A 23,083-nucleotide genomic window follows, 5' to 3' on the forward strand; every position below is an offset into this window, starting at 1 on the left:
TGCAGTCATCTATGAACTTTGTTATCCAGAGTCCCTTAGTGTTGGCCTGTACTTCAGAGAAGTAGATGCCAAACAAGAGTGGTCCCAGGACTGAACCCTGAGGTACTGATATCATTTATGATATATTACCCCTACCTGATGTGTATGTTCTTCAGTTGGATTGCACAGGTTATATGTCATACAAAATGGTGGAAATGTTATGGCAATATCACTGGTGTCTCATGTGATCTGTCACAAAATCCTTGAATGTTAAAAAGGGTTTGTACACTCATTATATCCACTGTAAGCTTGGGAAGTTGTTTGAGTAACCTCCCTTGATTTCACATACATGTACTGCAGGTTATGACATCTGCAAATCACAGTATGACATTAAGTAGGTTCAGCAATCCACTGGTCAAGCCAGTAATGTATCAGACAAACATAGGAGGTATGAGCAGCAGACAGGAAATATGACCCACATATCTAGATATTCCTGGAAACTCTGTACAGTTGATAGGTATGTTCTGTAGGTTTAGCCACAGTGCTATACAGGTGAACAGCAGTAATGTTTACATGGGTTCAGTGTGTTCTAGGTGAAGGCTCACCACCAACTAAAAACACTGACATATCCAAGTGGTGTAAATAGTAGTAACAGTAAGTTGAAAGGTATGCACTGCAAGATGTTGAGGGCCTGTCCAGAGTGTGTCTGTTTTGGTTTGAGTATGTGCCATGACTGTTATCTGTTGCCTAATGTGGGGTCTGTGGAATGCCTCTGGGAGACCTCATGTGTGTGTGTGTGTGTGTGTGTGTGTGTGTGTGTGTGTGTGTGTGTGTGTGTGTGTGTGTGTGTGTGTGTGTATACAAGAAAACCTTATAGTGCCAATAGTAATGTACATATGTTGCCTTTTCCTCACAGGTGGACATGGTGGTTGCAGTCTCTCCTGCTGTGTAAGTGATGTTTGTTTGGCGACTCTGACCATGATGACACCCATAGTGAGGAACAGGTGAAGTTGTCGGGGGCTGCAGCTCTGTCATCGGTTGTCATCCCACCTTTCTCAACCCCATCCCCACACACAGTCACAATGCCCACACATTCCCTATCACCAGTGGCCAGAACTGAAGTACAGCTGGGTGCTGGCACAGAACATGGCAAGTGAGCGCCCAGGCACTAGCCATAGCCAGAGTGCTGGCAAGGTCCCACACAGGCAGGCAGGGGTGCTTGGAGGAAGATGGCTGCCCATCTAGCCCATGTTGAAAGTCCCACTGCTGCAGTAACCAGGCACATGTTTCGAGCCATAATGGATGCAGAGGCACGTAACAAATGTAACACCAGACAAGTGAGCAAGCTGGTGGAAAAACATCTCCCTGGTGTCCATTGCGATTTGTGAGAACTTATTGTGGTCAGGCATGAGAGCAATGAGATCACAAATAGATGGTGGAGTCACATCATGGCACTCCTCCACCATGGAGTATCTATGCTCAAAGGGGAGGCAGCAGCCACGTGTATGTAGCTCAGTACCATGATCAGCTTGGGGTCCACGTGGCCATGCATCATCACACTCCCGTAGGGGCAGTAACACCAACACTGCTGAGGGTGGTGTGCTGTCCATGCCAAGACGTGGCAGGACATGGGCACATGGTCCCTGTCAGTCCCAACATGGATGCAGATCCAGCAGACATCAGTCATCATCAGGGAGCAGTACTGTCTCCGGCCTTGTCTCTGGTTGTGCCAGTGATACCATTGGCAGGTCCAGTTCCCGTGTCCTTGGCGGGAGACGGTGAACTGTACACTCTACCATGTATGTCCCACAGCTTTCCAAAAAACATCGGTGAAGGGCAGCCACATGGTGTGACTGTGTGCATGCAAACACACACAGACACACACACACACACACACACACACACACACACACACACATACATCACAATCAGAAAAGGCTCACCTCCACACACATGCACCACACCTACACAGGCCATGTCATTCCCACCCCCCAAACACACACCCATAATGTCAACTGAATGGCACATCCTAGGCCTCTGGTTAAACCACACAACATCTTGTGCATATGATGAAACCTGTGCCAGATCCCTGCCATCCAAACCATCAATGCAGGGACATGCAAATTTGGGTCTTATGCACAGGGTGAACTTACCAAACTGTAGCTATGTAAGGTCCTGTCATCTGGGATTTGTAAGGGGTACATATCAGAGTGTGTGTACAGTTTCAGCCATTATGCATTATGCTATTAGTAATGCTGAGTGAATGTGTTCTCACATGCTGCATCCTGTTTGTGTTCTAGGCATCTGTGTGTCAGAAAGATGTGGCCCTGCAGCAAGACCAAGGGGTACGGCAGTTTAGTAACACGTCAACTATGTCATAGGCAAGGCACAGCTGTGTCTGCGTTGATTTCCCAGATCTGTATAACAGTGCTTGCATATGCCTCACAGCTTACAGGGCTGAGGGTTGTATATAGGTATATGGTGATTGACATCATCTGTTGTAGAGTGGATAATGGTAAGTGTAGGGGGTTGGCCACACCTCTGATTGCTAATAACCACACCCCCAGGGGATATTCATCAAGCAAACACACTGAGATTACTATAGGTTCATAGGTTCATAGGTAGATACTAGGCTATCTACCCTAGGGCATTTATAAGCCTAGCGAGCGTGCATTTGGCTTCCGCCTCCCTATTAGATTAGCCTACTGTGCCTCTGTAAAGTAGGTCACAGAAGGTACCCTTTTAAGATTAGTTTACTGTGCCTCTGTCTAGCAGGGACACAGAAGAGATCCCAGGGGTGAAGTTGCGATTTCCCATCCACGCATCCAGATTTTGCTTGAAGAGGGTCAGCGAGGGGCTATGTCTAACATGAATTGGGATTCTATTCCAGAGTGAGGGGAGCCTCTGGGAAATGAATCTGTCCCTCCAGCATGTCCTATTTATTTTTGTGCTGAGGTTTAGGTCCCTGAAGTGTGTAGCTCTAAGGGACTTGGATTTTTTGAGGTGGAGCATGTCCATTAATTCTGGGTTTGACATGGCTTTGTACATCAGGCATAGATTGCTTCTGAGTAGGCGGTAAGCAACTGAGTAGAGCTGGAGTTTCTTTAGTCGAGCTGCATAGGACATCTGTTTGTAGCCCATGATCCTCTTGGTGAGGTACTTTTGAGGTCTTTCCAGTTGCTGCAGGTGTCGGGTAAGGTACATCCCAAAAGGGGCATTGTATTCAATTATGGGCCTGATGAGTGACGAGTAGAGGGGCACAATGACCTCTCTTGATCTAGATGCGAACTCTTTCGTGATAAGGTGGGCTATATAGAAGGTCTTTCTAACCACTTTGGCAACGTGATTATCAAAGGAGAGATTACTATCTACGTTGGTCCTCAAATCTCTAATTACTTCTTCCGTACTTAATGGATTACCACCTATGTGGTAATTTGTGGGCACCTTGTTTTTCCCAAAGGGGATGACTATGCACTTTTTAGCATTTAGCTTGAGGTTGGGGTTCTGGCACCAAGCATCCGTCTCTGTGAGACCCTTTTGGAGGATGCTTGTGTCAGCTGGAGATTCGATTATGGCCCCCAGTTTGCAGTCATCTGCGAACTTTGTCAGCCATAATCCCCCCATGTTAGCCTGAACCTCAGAGAAGTATATACTGAACAAGAGAGGTCCCAGAACTGAGCCCTGTGGGATGCCACTTGTAACTGGTTTGGATTCTGACATGGCACCTGCGATTCTGACCATGTGGGTTCTATCTCTGAGCCAGTTTGCAACCCATCTTGTGATATAGGGGTTGATATTTAAGCTGGTAAGCTTACTTATGATGCCTGAGTGGGGTATTGTGTCGAAGGCTTTTGCGAAGTCCAGGTAGGCTGTGTGGACTACCTTGCCCTCATCTATGGCTTTGGTAACTATTTCAAAGAAATCAACTAGGTTTAAGAGGGTAGATCTGCCCTTAACAAAGCTGAATTGGGTAGGGTCCAGTGTCTGGAGGCTTCCAATGTCTTTGTTTATGAGTTCCATGATAATACGTTCCATAGCTTTACAGACCAGACTAGTCAGGCTTATGGGGCGATAGTTTCCGGGGTCCATTGTGGCACCACCTTTGTGGAGTGGGACCACTGTAGCTGTACGCCATTCTTTGGGTACATATCCTGTAGTAAGGCTAAGATTGAACAGTGACTTAATGTGAGGGTTCAGTTCTTCTTGGAGCTTGTGTAAGACACAGCCTGGGACACTGTCCAGTCCCATAGATGCTGCATTTTTTGCTTTGGAGAGGGCAGCTTTCACCTGTACATCTGTGATTTCAGGGAGGTTACATTCAGTTGGGATAAGCATTTGCTCGTTTGGGGGGGGAGGGAGGGGGAGAAGTTTGCGCTGAATCTGTCTGCCAGGATGTTGGCTATGTCTGCAGGTTTGGTATATTTTGTGCTGTTATACAACAATTCAGAGCATATCTGGGAGTTTCTGCCCATGTTCCTGACATAACTAAAGAAGGCCTTATGATTATCTTTAGTGTCTAGGGCAATTTTTCTTCCGAAACTGGCCTTTGATGATTTTATGAGGGATCAAAGTTTCTTGCTAATACTGATCAGGGATGCCTTCCCTTTTTGGGATTTTGCTCTGTCATGTAGTAGCTTCCTCCTTCTGTTGTATAGCTTATTTATGGCCGGGGTCCACCAGACCGGTGTCCTGTTTTTGGAGGAGTGAGTCTTGGTTTTATTTGGGATTGCACGATCCATGCATTCCTGCAGGTGCTCATAGAATGCATTTGTAAAGGATTCTGTGGATTGGGCTGTATTATCCTCTGGCCCAGGGGCTTTGAAGGATTCCACCTCAGTCTTGAGAAGTGCAAAGTTGGCTTTTGAGAAATTCTTTACAGTGATTTCCTTGGCTGGGGGTGGGGATGGGATATGGATGTCCAGGGAAATGTGTTTATGGTCTGATCTTACCAATGAGGGGTTTATCTCTGGTGTGGAACATAGAGTCCCCATGTTGGTGATGACCAGGTCCAATATGTTGTTCCCCTCTTGTGGGAGTGGTGACCAGTTGTTCCATTGCGTTAGAGTTTATAAATTCAAGGAACCATTGGGCGAGGGTGTTTGGGCTTGAGTAGCACACACACACACACACACACACACACACACACACACACACACACACACACACACACACACACACACACACACACACACAGAGGATCCCCATCACGTTGTGGCACCACAGTGTTATGCAGTTATGGCTGTTGGCATGGAACTACTATTGTGAGGAGTATAACAAGGTACCTGTACGGTGAAGAACATCACGTGTCCTTGTGAGGAATGGCAATGGCAGGTGTAGTGGGTATAACAGTGTCATAATAGTCTGGCTCTTACAAGTTTACACACTGACAACATCTGATATGCACACCAATGCGCACGTGCACACACACACAAACACACACATACACACACACACACACACACACACACACACACACACACACACACACACACACACACACACACACACACACACACACACACACATTTGCCAGTATTGAGATCCATAGGTTCATAGATTCATATGTGTGCACTAGGCAAATGGCCATGAAGGTTCTACAAGGCCAGTCCAAGGAAATACCCTGGCATCAGACCACCTGACAATAGTCCCCAGTGTGGCTAATGAGTATAGTCACTGGAGTGATCCCCAGGGGGGAGTATTGTATTCCCCATGCACTCATCCAGATTTCTATTGTGGATGGCCAGTGATGTGCACTGCTTCACATTTATGTGATGTATATTCCATACCATGGACAGTTTCTGGGTTTTGAACCTGTCCCATAAGCATGTCCTTTAGAGTGTGAAAGTGTGGGTGAGGTCTCTGGGGCATGTTGTGTGGACAGACTGGTATCTTCAGATGTAGCATTCCTGACCCAATTTGGTGAGACATGGCTGTGTAACTCAGGCAGTGATCGCACCTATGTAGACAATATGATACAGGGGTTCATTGGAGTTATTGGAGTCTGTCTATAGAAGGCATGTGTGTAAGGCCTGGTATTCTCTTTGTGGGGTATGTTTGCAGCCTCTACAGTTGTTTCAGGTGTCCAGTGGGGTACATGGTAAAAGGGCCACTGTACACATTGATTGGGCAACTGAGGGGAGGGTACAGGGTGACCATGGCCTTTTACTTACTGGATAACACACACTTAGTCAGGAGATGTAACACATTGAAGAATTTGCTGATGTCATTGGCACTGTTGTGGTCAACAGACAACTCACTGTCAACCTTTGTTCCCATTCTGTTATAACGTCACTGTTCAGTGGACTACCAGCAATGTATTACTTCATGTGAGCCATGGTGTTTCCAGAGGTAATGGCGACACATCTCCTGGCATTAAGTTAATGTCCAGGGTTCTGACAACAGTCATAGGTCTCAGAGAGGTCTTTGTGCATGATTTCAACATCACATTGCGGGGGTGATAATACCCACCTTACAGTTGTATGCATACATTGTCAGCCAGGGTGCCTTTGTGTTGGCCTGCACCTCACAGGTGTAGATCCCAAACATGAGAGGACACAGGTCCACACAATGTGGGACTCCACTCATGTCTGGTCATCAGTTTGACATGGTGTCCACTGCATTCACACCATGGTTTCTATCTGTGAGGCAGTTTGTGAGACAACTAGTGATATAGGGGTTGATGCCTAGCTGAATGTGTTTGTGTATGATTCCTGAGTGGAGAGTGGTCTCTGAGTACTAGAAGGGGTGCCTATCTTGTTACCTATTCCATACTGTCACATAGTCATTGCACATGGCACAACACTTTTAGGGCTGTAGATTGTCTACACCTACCTCTACAGTGGTTGACAACTATTGGCCTTATAATGTGGACATTGGCACATATATTAGTTCATCAGTATAATAATTTAGCAAAAGCCACCTCCAATGGATCCTGTTATTACACAAACACACACACACATGCACAGACACACACACACACACACACACACACACACACACACACACACACACACACACTTGCCAATACTGAGATTAGAACCCCTACCTATCTATGTATTGCTACTACAGTGTTAACACATTTATCTCACGTGTCATGGAGCTTAGAGGGGGGATGCTGTTCCAAGGTACTTCTAAGGTGTGGAACATCACCAGCCCTTGTAAATTATGGCAATGGGTGATGTAGTGGGTGAGAGATTTCATAAAATACTTTACCACACACACACACGCACACACACACACACACACACACACACACACACACACTTTTACATTTGCCAGAACTGAGGTTAGAACCTCTAACTAGGGTTTTGCATTTTTGTGTTACCACACACACCACTGAGCTTACATGGCTCACAGTTGCCGAAAGGTACTTCTAAGGTGAATGATATCTGCAGGACTGCTAAAGTAGGGTATTGTGAAGTGCACTGGATGTAAATGGGCCTAAAATCTTTAAGCTACAAACACACATATATATAGACATCTATGCACACAAACTTGCCAGTACTGAGATTAGAGCCCCTACCTACCTATGTATTGTTACTACAGTGTTACGCATTTATCGCATGCACCATGGGACTTATAGGGTGGATGTTGTCCCAATATACTTCTAAGGTGTGCAACATCACCACCTTTTGTAAATTGTGGCAATGAGTGATGTAGTGGGTAAGAGATTTCATAAAATACTTCACTCTACACTTTTACATTTGCCAGAACTGAGGTTAGAACCTCTGTCTAACTAGGGTTTTGTACTTTTATGTTATGCAGTTACCACATGCACCACTGAGTTTACATGGACCAGGGTTGCCGAAAGGTACTTCTAAAGTGAATGACATCTGCAGGACTGCTAAATTAAGGCACTGTGAAGTGTACTGGGTGTAAATGGGCCAAAATGTTTAATCTACACACACACACACACACACACTCTTACATTTACCAGAACTGAGATTAGAACTCCTATCTAATTCATAGGTTCATAGGTTGGTATTAGGCTATCGGCCCTAGGACCTATACAAGCCTAGCCACAACAATTCCTTGGCTGTTTCCTCCCATATTATTTACTTCCCTGGACCCCTGTCTAGCAGGGCGACTGACGTGAACCCCGGGGTAAATTTCCTTTCTCCCATCCAATCATCAAGGTTCCTTTTGAAGATGGCCAAAGAGGTGCTCTGTTTGAAATGTATGGGCAGTCTATTCCAGAGTCTGGGGAGTCTCTGGGTCAGGAACCTATCCCTCCAGCATGTTTTGTTTATTGTGAAGACAAGATTTAGATCCCTGGAGCATGTGGCTCTGAGAGATTGGGATTTCTTTAAGTGTAGCATGTCCAACAGCTCTGGGTTTGACATGGCCGTGTATGTTAAGCAGAGATCACCTCAGCATAGACAATATGCAACAGAGTAAAGTTGGATATTTTTAGGCGGTCAGCACAGGGCATCTGCTTTAGGCCTGTGATTCTTTTAGTGAGGTATTTCTGCGGCCTTTCCAGTTATTGCAGATGTCTTGAAAGGTACATACCAGATGGGGTGTTGTATTCTATAATGGGTCTAATAAGGGATGAATACATTGGGACAATGACCTCCTTTTTTCTGGATGAAAAGCCCTTAGTGATGAGGTGTGCCACATAGAAGGATTTACTGACTGTTGTGGCAATGTGGTTATTGAAGGTGAGACCAATGTCCACCTGAGTCCCTAAGTCTCTTACCACACTATGGTGTTTAGTGTACTGCAACCTATGTGGTAATTCAGTGGTACATGATTTTTCCCAAAGGGAATAACTATACATTTCTTGGCATTGAGCTTGAGCCCGTGGCTATGGCACCAAGCATTTGTTTCTGTAAGGCTCTTTTGTAGAATATCCACATCATTTGGGGATTCAGTAATGGGTCCCAGTGTGCAGTCATCTGTGAACTTTGTTAGCCAGAGTCCCTTAGTGTTGGCCTGTACTTCAGAGAAGTAGATACCAAACAAGAGGGGTCCCAGGACTGAACCCTGAGGTACTCCACTTGTCACTTGTCTGGAGCTGGATTTGGATTCAGCTACTTTTACAGTGTGGGTTCTGTCACTAAGCCAGTTGGCAACCCATCGAGTGACGTAGGGATTAATGCCCAGCTTAGTAAGTTTATCTATGATTCCAGAGTGGGGGATGGTGTCAAAGGCCTTGGCAAGGTCCAGATAGGCTGTGTGGACTGCCTTACCCTCATTCACAGCTCTGGAGACTGATTCAAAGAAGTCAATCAGGTTCAGGAGACAAGATCGGCCCTTCACAAACCCAAATTGGGTGGGGTCCAGTGTTTTAAGGTTGCCAATGTATTTGTTTATAAGTTCCATGATAATATGTTCCATGGCCTTGCAGATCAGGCTCGTCAGACTGATGGGGCTGTAGTTCCCGGGATCCAAGGTGGATCCCCCCTTGTGGAGTGGGATAACTGTAGCTGTGCACCACTCAGTGAGCATGAAGCCTGAGGTGAGGGTATGATTAAACATGACACTGAGGTGAGATGCCAGTTTATTTTGTAATTCATGTAGTGCATAGCCCGGGATGTCATTTTAGCTTTGGAGGGTGCGTTTTTTACCTGTGTGGCCATTATTACCAGAATTTGGCAATCTTCCAGTATTGAGATGGGCCATTTAGGGGGTGAGAGGGGGGCGAAGTTGGCACTGAATTGATCTGCCAGGATATTGGCAATATCCTTGGGATCAGTATATTTAATGAAATTCTGTTGTAGCTCAGACCAGATCTGAGCATTGCCATTAGATTCTTGACATAATTATAGAATACCTTGTGGTTGTCTTTGGAATATTTGGCAATATTATTTTTGAACTAGCTTTGGAGGATTTTATGAGGGATCTCAGCTTCTTACCGAGGCTGGTAAGGGAGTTTTTTGCATCCTGGGATTTTCCTCTTTTCTGCAACAGTTTCTTCCTTTTGTTGTAAAGTTTGTTTATGGCAGCGGACCACCAGATTGGCTTCCTTTTTTTGGAGGAGAGCATCTTGGTTCTATATGGGATGCCATGATTCATGCATGAGTGGATGTGCTTGTACAGTGCCGTAGTGTAGGACTCAGTAGTCGAACTTTCAGTTCCCATCTTCATGGGTGTCATGAAGTTTGTAACTTCTGACTTGAGTAGCATGAAGTTGGCTTTGGAGAAGTTTTTTATGGAGGTTTCCTTACTGGGGGGTGGGGGTGGGATGTGGATGTTAAGGGTGATTAGCTTATGGTCGGACCAGACCAATGAGGGGGTGACCATAGGTGTGGAGCATTGATTTCCCAAGTTGGTAATGACCAGTTCTAGGATATTGGAGCCCCTGGTGGGACTATGGATTAGCTGATCCAGGCCATTGGAATGTATGAATTCCAAGAACCATTGGGCAAAGGTGTTGGTACATGAGTAGTTTTCCAAGTTAATGGCAGGGTAATTGAAATCACCAAGTAGTAGGGTGTTTGGTTGTATATTAAAATTTTCCAGTATGTTTAGGAAAGTGTAGTGAGAATCTTGGGGCATGGTGTGGGATCTGTAGCAAGCTACAATTTGGATTGCAGTCTTACCTAGCATTAGTTTCACCTGGAGAATTTCAGACGCATTGTGTTGGGCAACTAACCTGGTGGTGTGAATATCCTTGGTTAATATGGACACTCCTCCACCTTTAGTTTTTCGATCCTGGTTTGGTGGCCAGAAAGTGTGGTAAGAGTTGTAGCCTGGTATTGCAGGGGTGCTCTCTGGAGCCTTGAACCAGGTCTCAGTTACTGCACAGATATCAATGTTCTCCATTTTTAGGAGTGCCTAGAGAGACTGCATTTTGAGGTTTAGACTTCTAGCATTGAGTAGCAGTACCTTCAGATTTTGCATGCTTGTACCTGTTAACGGTGATGGTTTTTGTCCTTTGAACTTTGTCTAAAAAAGGCACTATAGGGGTGGCAAGAGCCTTAGCCAGTAACCTGAATCCCAGGGGTGACAGGTGCAGACCATCTCTGGCAAAGCATAATGGTCTGTCGATCATGTCATCCCAAGCAGACAGATACTAGATCCCCTTTGAATGACACCAGAAGCTTAGCCAATTGTTGAAGTCAGTCATTTTGTCCTTACATTGTGGTATCATTCTGAGTGAAGGCAGGATGCTACTCAGGGTTAGGGTCATACCTGCCTGGGCCACATGATCCGAGAGCTCTTCCATGTCTCTTTTCATGTAGTCCAGGGAGGTACATCTCAAGTCATTCACTCCAACATGGACAATGACAGAGTCATATTTGTACTTGCTGTGGAGTGACTTGAGTGCATGAGTTATGTGGCAGATCCTGGCACCTGACAGGCAGCTCACTGTAATTTTCTCCTTGCTCAACCTGGTGAGTGGGACATCACTTTGCCTGACTATAGAGTCACCTATGACTAAAGTGTTAGGTATATTGGCTTGCCTTAGGGGCTGTTGCTGGGTGGCACACTGGTGTTGTGATATTTGTACTTGCTGTGGAGTGACTTGAGTGCATGAGTTATGTGGCGGATCCTGGCACCTGACAGGCAGCTCACTGTAATTTTCTCCTTGCTCAACCTGGTGAGTGGGACATCACTTTGCCTGACTATAGAGTCACCTATGACTAAAGTGTTAGGTATATTGGCTTGCCTTAGGGGCTGTTGCTGGGTGGCACACTGGTGTTGTGAGCTATGTGACACTTTGGTTGTGATTATTTATACTAGAGTGTTGCACAGTTATCGCATGCACCACAGATCTTATAAGGGTCAGGACTGCTGAAAGGTACTTCTAAGGTGACTAACATCTGCAGGACTGCTAAAGTAGGGCAATGGGCAGTGAACTGGGTTGAGAAGGCTTGTCATTTCATACATTTTATAGACACTTCTCTAAGTGTATGAGCATGTCCAGTGTGACAGTCTGTAGTACATGTAGGACTCCATTCCAGAGATTGTTGTACTCCAGTCCAGGGATTTATGTGCAATAGCCATGCTTCTCTATCTGTTAGTGCATGATATGTGGAGACAGCCTATTTAAGTAAGGGAACTTTAGGCCATACATAGGGGGTGATTGTGACTATATCTGTTATTAATGTCTGAGGTGCTAGGGTTAGAGGGTTTGTTTGGGCAGAGATTTTGTTTGCCATAGTTGATGTTTGACACTGTAAGTTCTTGTTTCAGTACCTCCAGGCATACCTCCTCAGATCATCATGGTGATTTACCCGAGGAATACAGCCTGGATGATGCACAAGCAAATATTATGGGCCATCTGCTAGGCATTCTTGCACAAACAAGACTGTTGAGATGTATGGCTACAGACAACTGACTGCTGATGCTGTGGAAATGGTCAAGCACCTTGGTGATATACTAGGATGTGGGAATCTGTGTGAATTTCTTTTCTGGCATAGTTTGGTTACCAGTACATGGTTGGGTAATACAGGTCAGGCAGGATCATGGTGACTGGTGGACTCCAGATAGATTTGTTGAGGGTAATATACATGTTTGGGGGGGGGGGGGCTGAGTCAGATATGTTGGCCTGTAGCTTCCAACGGTTTGCATAGTGGTCATGTCAAGGGTTGACCACACTTGAGGATCATGTGTGTGTCTCACACTGTTAGACCAGACTGGAGGTGTGTGCCTGTCTCACATATATGTATTCCCCCCCACATCATTTTGCTTGTCTGCCCACATTTTTGAGTCATGTTGTTGTATGGGATGAGTGATCAGGGAAGGCTTCTGTTGTTCCCCATGGCTTGGGCCAGGTTTCTGTGGGTACAGACAGGTCACCATCTTCCAGGGTTAGGACTCCCTGTAGTGTGTGCATTCCACTGTTTAGACTCCTAGACATACCTCTCGACTGTAGAAGGTTTCACAGAATGGTGCAGATTCACAACATATATCTGGTGAGTTACCCATACAGGTGTGGTTTTCAAGCTAGTGTTTTGCAACTCAGTCAGGGTTGAGATAGGATATTAGTGACAGTAAATTTGCAGTTTCAGACTTCATACCCTTCAGACATTCCATGGTAATACACTTTTCCACTCAGTCAACTTTATTACATTATTAGAGCTGAGTTTCATATGTGCCCTTCTATTTGGACCTTTATCACCCAATTATTTGTGGTTTTATCCAGATATCTGGGTCTCTCTGAGTTTGGTAGGTATGCTCCTAGCATTTAGCAGCATGACCTTTCTCTGCATTTTGTTGACTATGTTATATTGGTGTTATGGACTCCATGACACTCCCTAAAAGGGCACTGTGTGTGAGCCATGGGTCTTTTCCAGAGGCCTGTAGGCCAGGTGTGGCAGATGTAAGCCATCTGTAGCAAGGCAGTGCATTCTGATGAGCATATGTTCCTAGGCTAGAAGACAGGGGACACCCCTGGGATGGCAGCATTAAGTGTAGTGAGCATTACTGACACTTGTTTCAGTTTGTATTCAGCCATCACTCTGGGTGATAGCTGGATGCTGCTTACAGCTAGGGACATTTTACTGCATTTCTATGGGACTGTGGGAGGGGGGCACACCTGCCCACAATATACATTTGCACAGACTGTGCTGCTATTTGCTTAACATTTGGTCCCATTTAGCATAGTGGTGTGCCCTATCTTTGAGAATACGGGATAACGGTATAGACCAGAGGTCAGATTGTTGTTGTATACACATGTTTAGTTTGGGGGCTTCATAACTTTCAGAGCCATACTGCCACTGGCAGATCTGCTGCGATATCACTGTGTAAAAGTCTGTAGATGAACATTTCATGGCATTTGGCATTTGAGGCCCTTTGCCAGACATTTCCGTCTGGCTTTCAACAGCTGACCTCCTGGGTGAGGCTGAGGGAGAGTATGGGTCCCCCACTTTGACATCCATGCATGTGACCTATCACTCCCAGTTATTTGGCTCACCACATATACTGCAGTGGACTTTTTGTTAACTACAGTGGTACTGCATGTTGTGGGGAAGCCAGTACTGTGCATATAATCCCTGCTGTTCCATATAGCTGTCAGTTGTCTGCTGCTATCCCATGCAGCCACCCCATTCCCTTGCATGCATGCATCAATACCATAAATATGCTATCAAAACATTGTACACCATTCCATTATTGTAATGAAGCTGACTTACCTTGTGCCTGAGGCAGTTGTGAGGACAGTGCTTGAGGGCTGACTATGTTGGATGCATGCAGTACACTGCCTATACATGGTAAGGTGTAGGTAGTGTGATGTTTGGCATCCATTTTAGTGTTTGTGCGAGTTGGAGAGAGATATCAGTCCCTGCAGTGTCAGTGTATGTGCTATGCATTGCCTCTTTGCCAAGGCCTGGGCATACTGGGCATGCCTACTTCTGCCTACAGGAGCAGGCTCAGGATGTTCCTCTTCCGAGTCCTTCTGTGCCTGTGGTAACCATGGCAATGGTGGGAGGCTGTGTGGCCCTTCTCCGTTATGCTCCTGCTGCAGCTGTTTCTGCAAGATCATGTTGTGTAGCATGGCACATACTATGAACATGTGTGCATGTGTAGCTGGAGCATACTGCAAGGCTCCACCGGATAGGTCAAGGCAGTTGAACTGTGACTTGAGCATCCCAAACACATGCTCTATAATGATCCATATTTGTGCATCTGCCTCATTATGGCATTCTTTTGTGGATATGTGTGCATTTCTGATGGGTGTCTTCAGCCACGGTTCAAGTGCATAGCCAGCATCCCCCACCAGATGGCCATATGGGATGACCCCACTGGCAAATGCTGGTACAGCTGTGAGACATGCCTGATGTGGGAGTCATGGTAGCTTCCAAGGCTGCCAGCACACACATTCATGATAATGCCCTGGGCATTGCACATGACCTGGCAGTTAATGGAGTGGAACCCCTTGCGGTTTATGTAGACTCTACCCCGCTCACTGGGTGGTGCTTTGATGTGGATATGCGTGCAGTCTATGGCACCCAGTACCTCTGGGTATTCTGCTACATGGTGGAAGAGATGCATATTGCTAGCCCTCTCCTCACGGGTGGTCGCATGGCATCCAGGAACAGGTAGAGTATCCTGGATGTGGATGCCTGTGAGAACCCCATGATATCCCCAGTAGGCCTTTGGAAGGTACTTGTGGCTAGTATTCTTAAGGCTACACATGCCTTGGTATCCACTGGGATGGGGTCCCCTCTGTTGGCTCTGAGTGTGAAGCTAGGCTGGCACAGCTCAATGGTTTGTTGAAGTAGGTCCCTGAGCTCAATGGTTTGCTGAAGTAGGTCCCTGTCCACCCTGTAGCACTCTACTATCTCCAGATCATGTAGCCCCTGGTAGGTTACCCTGGGTGTGAACACTCTTCTCCTCCTCCTCCTCATAAGTCTGGGGCAGTTGTCAGCATTATCTTCTTCACCACCCTCAGCCTCTAGCACATATTGATGTAGTAAAACAGCAGCAGCCTCTAATATTTTAATTAGTTTTGCCAGTTAAAAATCCCCTGTCTGTGTACACCAGTGGTGTAGAGTTTGTGGGAAAAAACAGGCTGAAAAGTGTTTGCATAGTTTATAGTGGTGTGCTAGAGCTGCTGGCTGTGTAATTGGCTGACTATAATACATTTCACCTGCCAGCTATATTACTTACATTTAACTGGCTGTATTCTGCTATTTCCCTTTTATTTTTTGTTGTTCCACTTGCCAGTTCCTTTTTTTTTTTTGTTTAAGTCTGGTGCGTGCCACGCACACCTGTTTAGGCAAGGTAAACAAAGGTATACAGCCTCAGACACACCCCCCTTGCTTATCTGTGCTTAGCTAAAGGCAAAAACGGGCCACGGAGCTCCAATGTGCTTACAACAAGCATGACACACCCCCTTTTCATGTTAGTTGTTCCTCCTGCCTACATGATCGTCTTAGAGCACCTACACGGTTTGGTGCAGGCTTTGGACTTAGAATATTTTGTGATTCAGTAAATTTCCCCTCATTTGCATACCCCACCATCTTAGTCTATAGTTACTGCACCAAAACGGACACTTTCCCCTTGGCAACCACTGTTCCCTTGTATTGTTTTCATTCTGCATGCCATACATTATAATGGCAAAATGCAGATTTCCCTTAAAATTGGGTTTTCTCTTTTTTTTTTTCGGCACGAGCCTGTTTGCACGCCACTGCTCTATGCTTAAACGGCAGAGATCGTCCAAAAATACAATTTTGATTTTTATAAAAATTAAACAGTTTTTTCATGCCAATGGCCTTATATTTAGCCATTGGCTTGCCTAATGAACATAATACATGCTTTTTTACGAGCTGCCATGCCTCCGTTTTGTTATTTGCAGAAATGTACATGGTTATTAACCGTATATATTTTGGCACTGACACAGTTCTTGCATGGAGACCTGGCAGCTTACTGAATCTCTAATTCACCTCATTTGCATGGTTTTCACCAGCAAATGAGGTAATTAGCATGTTGCATGGTTTTCCTTGCAACATCAGTGTAGGGAGGGTCATGCACGCTAATTCAGTAGTTTACTGAATTGCTCAGCTCTCGCAGTGGTGCAGCGGTAGCATTGTTGCCTCACAGCAAGAGGTTTTCCCATTTGATGCTCAGCTGGAGCGCCTTCTGTGTGGAGTCTGCATGTCCCCCACGGTCGAGTGGCATTCAAAAGACATGCATAGAATGGGAGTGCCTTCGCTGAAGGTTGGGCGTCAAGCTGGCACCTCGGCACCTGTAAATAATCTACTGCCAATCATTAGCAGACCGGAGTTCCACTGTGGTGACCCCTAACCGAGAAAAGCCAAAAGAAGAACTTAATTGCTCAGCTCTCTTTCTCCATGAAAGAGCGGCTACACTGTCCTTGCATGGAAAAATGACTTTATTGAATACCGGGGTATGGGTATCATTTCTATCACTGTTTCATGGTTATCTGGTACCACAAATTTTTCATATGATAGCTGCAGTTCACTGTTGCTCACTCTGTCTCTCTCGTATTACAATTATCGTGATGTTATTAATTCTTGAACAATTTTCAAAAGCATCCATCTTTTCAACCTGTCTTGTTATTATATCTGTAGTTCCTGCAGTCTGTAAATGTACTCCTGCAACTTAGCTTTAATTCTTGCTTTATCCTCCTCCTGATCTTACAACTTCTCTTGTAGCCTTTCCATTTTTGTTTGTTGCTGTTGTATTGTTTGTTTCAAGCAGCTGAGATCTTGGCCTACTGTGATCATCCTCTCAAACAAAATGCATAGTTTCTCCTTCTTATTTCCAATTTAAAAATCAACCCTCAATTCCTCTTTTTCTTCTTGCATACTCATCTTTTCTTTCTTTTTTTTCTCATTGGAAACACTATTTTTATGTAGTTTTTGTAAACAGTTCCCTGAGCTTTGGCCTTATGCAGCCATCTTGGCTGGGCTCTCTAGTGCCTTCTCTGTACATCTTACTTTTTAGCTTCTTTGCCATTTTCCTTTTACAAACTACCCTTATCACTCTGAATCCATTGGAAGCAGCACCTCAGATTCTAGGTTTTGACCTCTTCAGTAAGGTTTCTCTTCTTAACCATATTCCCAGATACTTGAAATTGTTAATCTGTACCACTATTTCCCCTCTATCTCAGTTTGCAGCTCACTCTAATTCTCACATTCTGCTGACATGACCACTGCCTTGTTAGTATTCATTTCCATCCTATGTGCTTTTAGTTTTGCATTTCAATCTCCTGCCACTTGTGATGTTCTTCTTTAGAGTTTGGTTGTAGTGCTGTACCATCCGCACACAGCAGTTTGCTGATCTGTCCCTCTGACTTCTTTGCTAATTCATTTATTCATCTGTATGATCAGGAGTGAGATGACAGCTGAACTGTAATGCACACCCAGTCCCGCTGGGATTCCTCCTTTGAGTCTGGTCACTGTTCATACTTATTTCAGTGGATCTTTGTACATAGGCTGCACTAATTCTAGCAATGTTTCTGGGAATTATCAGTTTCTTGAGACCTTGTCATATGCTTTCTTCAAGTCTGACTGCCCAGTTAGACTCCTTCCTCATTCCCCCCTTCTTCTCTACCATCTGTCTTATTGCACACATTGGGTCAGTTGTACTGTATCCTGATCTGAATTTGAACTGCTCATTTCCCATCTTACTTTGTGCTCCTCTGTAAGTTTGTTTGTTAGTCACTCTCCCTGGTATTTTCATGCAATGTATCGGGAGTCTGATGCCTCTTTACTGCCCACAGATGTGAACGTCTCCTTGTTTTAACTAGAATGCTTACTCTCCAGTCAGATGGGATATGCCTTTCTTTCTGTACTGCACTGAGTACTTTACCCTTAACTCATACAACATCTCAATCATATCTGCCTTGACGTTATGTCATCCTGCTGCTTTCACTGATTTCATTTTCCTTAGTGCTCTTCTTACTTCTTCCAGGGTGGTTTATTCATTCTCTTTCATGGTAGACTGTTCATAGGGCAGTACATTTTCTGTAGGGTTTTCTTCATTCAGAAACTGCCAAAGTGCTCCTTCTAGCTGCCTTTCATGCCATCTGGACTGGTGAACATATTATTGCTGGCATCCCTTGTCAGTGGTTTCTGATGTCTATCTTCTTTATCTTTATGTTGTTGTCATGCAGCCTAATACACTCCCTGATGCCTTGTGTTTGCATTTGACTGCTATCTTAGTTTCTTTGTTTTCATATTTCATTATTCGTTCATTACCTGATCTGTCTTTTCTGTTTCTCACTTTTCACAAACTCTTTCTTTCTTTCAATAAATTTCTTACTTCTGCACTCCACCACCTTTCCTTATGTACCTTATATGTACCTTATTTCTATACCTGTTTACATAGAATATCTGTTCTATAGTCATCATACATGCTGTTTTGAGATGCTGCCTTTCTTCTTCAGCTCCACTTATTCTGTCTTTTAAGTGCTACAGCCATGAATGTCCTTGAATCCCATTCTTTTCACTCCAGTCAATTTTCAGGTCTTCATCTTAGTCCATGTTGACCTTAAAGACTTCTCTTCCCACTGTTTGCAGTTAATTGTGGCCATCAGTGGTTTATGCTAGGGACTGACCATTTCACTGGTGATAACTTTGCATTCTCTGATTTTACCCAAATGCCCATTCCTTCATTCCATGGAAGAAGTCTACTTGAGTTGCATTCTGACCACTCTTGTGTGACCTTGTGACTGTCTGTTTTACCTATCCATGTGTTGAATAATATTAAGCCATTTATCAGACAGAAGTCTCTCTTTACTCCTATATCCCAATCCGTATGGGCCATGGTGATGCTCATATCCTGTTCTTTATGTCCTGATATGAGCATTTGCATCTCCCATTAATAATACCAACTCATTTTGTCCCACTTTGTCAAGGGAGCTTGCAGCTGCTACCTGAATGCCTTCATTTCCTTGCCATCACTACCCTTCTGTGGGATGCAGGCTAAGATTTTGAAGACTGACTATCCTTAATTTGGAGTCTGAGAGTCATGAACCTGCCACTGATTCTTATGATGTGTTTAGAGGATCTTGTCTGATCACAATTCCCACACCAGTTCTGCTCTCTCCTTCCCCCCAGTAATAAACTCTGGATCCCAATCAAATCAGCTTTGTTGCACTGCTCTTCCATCTTGTCTCCTGATCAAAGGTAAGGTTCAAATCCTGGACCTTTAGTTTGAAAGACAAAGACCTTGACTATTACACTCTTTGCTTCTGTGATTGCCAGCATGCCAGGCTAGTGTTGAGAAATCCAGCTGTGAAGTTTGGTTATTTTACTGCATACACTTTTAGCATTTTGGTGGCATATTTGGTTAATAGTCTGATTGCAGTAACTGGGGCCTGGGTTGGTCTCAATCTCACCATTAAGAAGGATCTGAATCAATAATGGTATGTGGTGTTTCACTCTTGCTGAGGATGAGATATATTTAAATATATATATATATGTGTGTGTGTGTGTGTGTGTGTGTGTGTGTGTGTGTGTGTGTGTGTGTGTGTGTGTGTGTGTGTGTGTGTGTGTGTGTGTGTGTGTGTGTGTGTATAGGTTCATAGGTAGGTACTAGGCTATTGGCCCTAGGGCCTATATAAACCTAGCCAAAAAGGTACCCTGGCTTTCGCCACCCAAGAAAATTATTTTCCCGTGCCCCTTTCAAGCAGAGCCACAGAAGTGATCCCCGGGGTGAATTTCCTATCTCCCATCCAATCATCAAGATTTTTCTTGAAGAGTGCTAATGAGGAGCTCTGTTTGACATAGGTAGTCTGTTCCAAAGTAAGGGAAGTTTCTGGGACAGGAATCTATCCCTCCAGCATGTTCTGTTTATTGTGGTGACAAGGTCTAGGTCCCTAGAGCATGTAGCTCGGAGTGATTGGGATTTCTTTAAGTGGAGCATGTCCAAGCTCTGGGTTTGAAATAGCTTTGTGTGTTAGGCAGAGATTGCCTCTGAGTAGATGATATGTGACGGAGTAAAGTTGGAGTTTTTTGAGACGGTCTGCCTAGGGCATCTGTTTGAGGGCAGTAATCCTCTTTGTGAGGTATTTCTGTGGTCTTTCCAGTTGTTGTAGATGTCTTCTGAGGTACATACCAAAAGGTGTGTTGTACTCTATAATGGGTCTAATGAGTGATGAGTAGAGGGGAACAATGACCTCTTTTTTTTCTGGATGAGAAACCTTTTGTGATGAGGTGAGCCATGTAGAAGGATTTCCTGACCACTGTGGTGATGTGATTATCAAAGGAGAGACTACTGTCCACCTGTGTCCCAAGGTCTCTTATCACATTTTTGGCATTAAGTAGACTACCAGCTATGTGGTAGTTCATGGGTACAGAGTTTGTACCAAAGGAGATGACAATACACTTTTTGGCATTGAGCTTCAGTCCATGGCTTTGACACCAGACATCTGTCTCAGTGAGGCCCTTTTGTAGTATGTCCACATCGTTAGGAGTTTCGATTATGGCTCCTAGTTAGCTGTCATCTGCAAACTTTGTTAGCCAAAGACCTTCTGTGTTAGCCTGTACTTCAGAGAAGTAGATACCAAACAGGAGAGGACCCAGGACTGAACCCTGTGGTACTCCACTTGTCAGTGGTCTGAAGTCGGATTTGGAGTCTGCTACTTTCACAGTGTGGGTTCTGTTCGTGTGGCAGTTGGCAACCCATCTTGTGACATAGGGATTTATACCTATTTTAGTGAGATTATCTATAATTCCAGAGTGGGGGATGGTGTCGAAAGCCTTGGCGAGATCTAGATAAGCTGTGTGAACCACCTTACCCTCTTCTATGGCTTTGGTGACTGCTTCAAAGAAGTCAATCAGGTTTAGGAGACATGATCTGCCTTTTACAGATCTGAACTGGGTAGGGTCCAGAGTTTGGAGATTACCAATGTCTTTGTTTATGAGTTCCATGATGATACATTCCATGGCCTTGCAGACCACGCTTGTCAGGCTAATGGGGCGGTAGTTCCCGGGGTCCATCGTGGCTCCCTCTTTGTGGAGTGGGATAACCATCGCAGTGTGCCATTCAGTGGGCACAAAGCCTGAGGTGAGGCTATGACTGAACATGGTACTTAGGTAGGGTGCCAGTTCATTCTGTAGTTATTGTAGAACGCAGCCTGGGATATTGTCAGGTCCCATGGATGCTGTGTTCTTGGCTTTGGAGAGTGTGTTTTTTACCTGTGCAGCCGTGATTACAGGAACTTTGCATTCTTCCTGTATAAAGATGGGCCCTCTAGGGGGTGAGAGGGGGGGTAAAGTTAGCACTGAACCTATCTGCCAGGATGTTGGCAATATCAGTTGGTTCTGTATATTTAGTGCCATTGTGCTGTAACATAGAGCAGATCTGAGTGTTGCCATTGAGATTCTTGACATAGCTATAGAATGCTTTGTGGTTGTCTTTAGAGTCAGTGGCAATTTTGTTTTCGTAACTAGCTTTGGAGGACTTTATAAGGGATCTCAGCTTCTTACTGAGGTTGACCAGGGAGTTCCTCCAGTCATGGGATTTTACTCTTTTTTGCAACAGTTTCTTTCTTCTGTTGTAGAGTTTGTTTATGGCAGAGGACCACCAGATTGGCTTCCTTATTTTGGAGGATAGCATCTTGGTTCTATTAGGGATAACATGATCCATGCACTCGTGTAAGTGCTTATAAAGTGCATTTGTGTAGGATTCAGCAGTCGTACCTCTATTGTCCGTCTGCATGGGTGTCATGAAGTTTGCCACTTCTGTGTTAAGAAGTGTGAAGTTGGCTTTGGAGAAGTTTTTTATGGTGGTTTCCCTAATTGGGGGTGGGGGCAGGATGTGGATATCTAGGGTGATTAGCTTGTGGTCGGATCTGACCAATGAGGAATTGACCTCTAGTGTGGAACACCTGTTGCCCATGTTGGTAATGACCAGGTGTAGGATATTGCTGCCCCTGGTGGGGGTGTGAATAAGTTGATCCAAGGCATTGGAATTTATGAATTCCAGAAAACGTTGAGCAAAAGAGTCGGTACATGAGTAGCTTTCCCAGTTAATGGTGTGAGGTAGTTAAAATCGCCCATTATTAGGGTGTTAGGTTGTACCCTAATACTTTCCAGTGTATCAAGAAATGAGGAGTGGGAATCCTGGGGCATGGTGGGGGGGTCTGTAGCAAGCTACAATTTGGATTGCGGTCTTGTTAGAGTTAGTTGCACTTGGATAATCTTGGATGCATTATGCTGTGCAACTAGCCTGGAGGTGTGGATCTCCTTAATGAATATGGACATGCCTCCACCTTTAGTGCTTCATTCTGGGATAGGTGGCTGAAAGGTGTGGTATGAATTATAGCCTGGTAATGCAGGGATGCTCTCTGGAGCTTTGAACCAGGTCTCTGTCACTGCGCAGATGTCAATGTTCTCCATTTTAAGGAGTGCCTCGAGTGAGTGCATTTTGAGGTTTAGACTTCTAGCATTAAGTAGCATTACCCTCAGATTTTGCTTGCTTCTACCTGTTACATTGGTGAATTTGTCATTTGAACCTTGCCTAAAAAAGGCACTATAGGGGTGGCAAGAGCCTTAGCCAGTATCCAGAATCCCAAGGGCGACAAGTGCAAGCCATCTCTGGCAAAGCATCGTGGTCTGTCGATCATGTCGTCCCAGGCAGGTAAATACTGGATCCCCTTAGAATGACACCAGAAGCTAGAAGGCTTCCCTCCAAAACAGAAAGGTTTGGGGGCTCAGAAGCCTACAAACAGTTTAGACCACTT

The sequence above is a fragment of the Protopterus annectens genome, chromosome 1.part1 (assembly GCF_019279795.1).
Source record: "Protopterus annectens isolate FY-2018-M chromosome 1.part1, PAN1.0, whole genome shotgun sequence".
Classification (NCBI taxonomy): Eukaryota; Metazoa; Chordata; order Ceratodontiformes; family Protopteridae; genus Protopterus; species Protopterus annectens.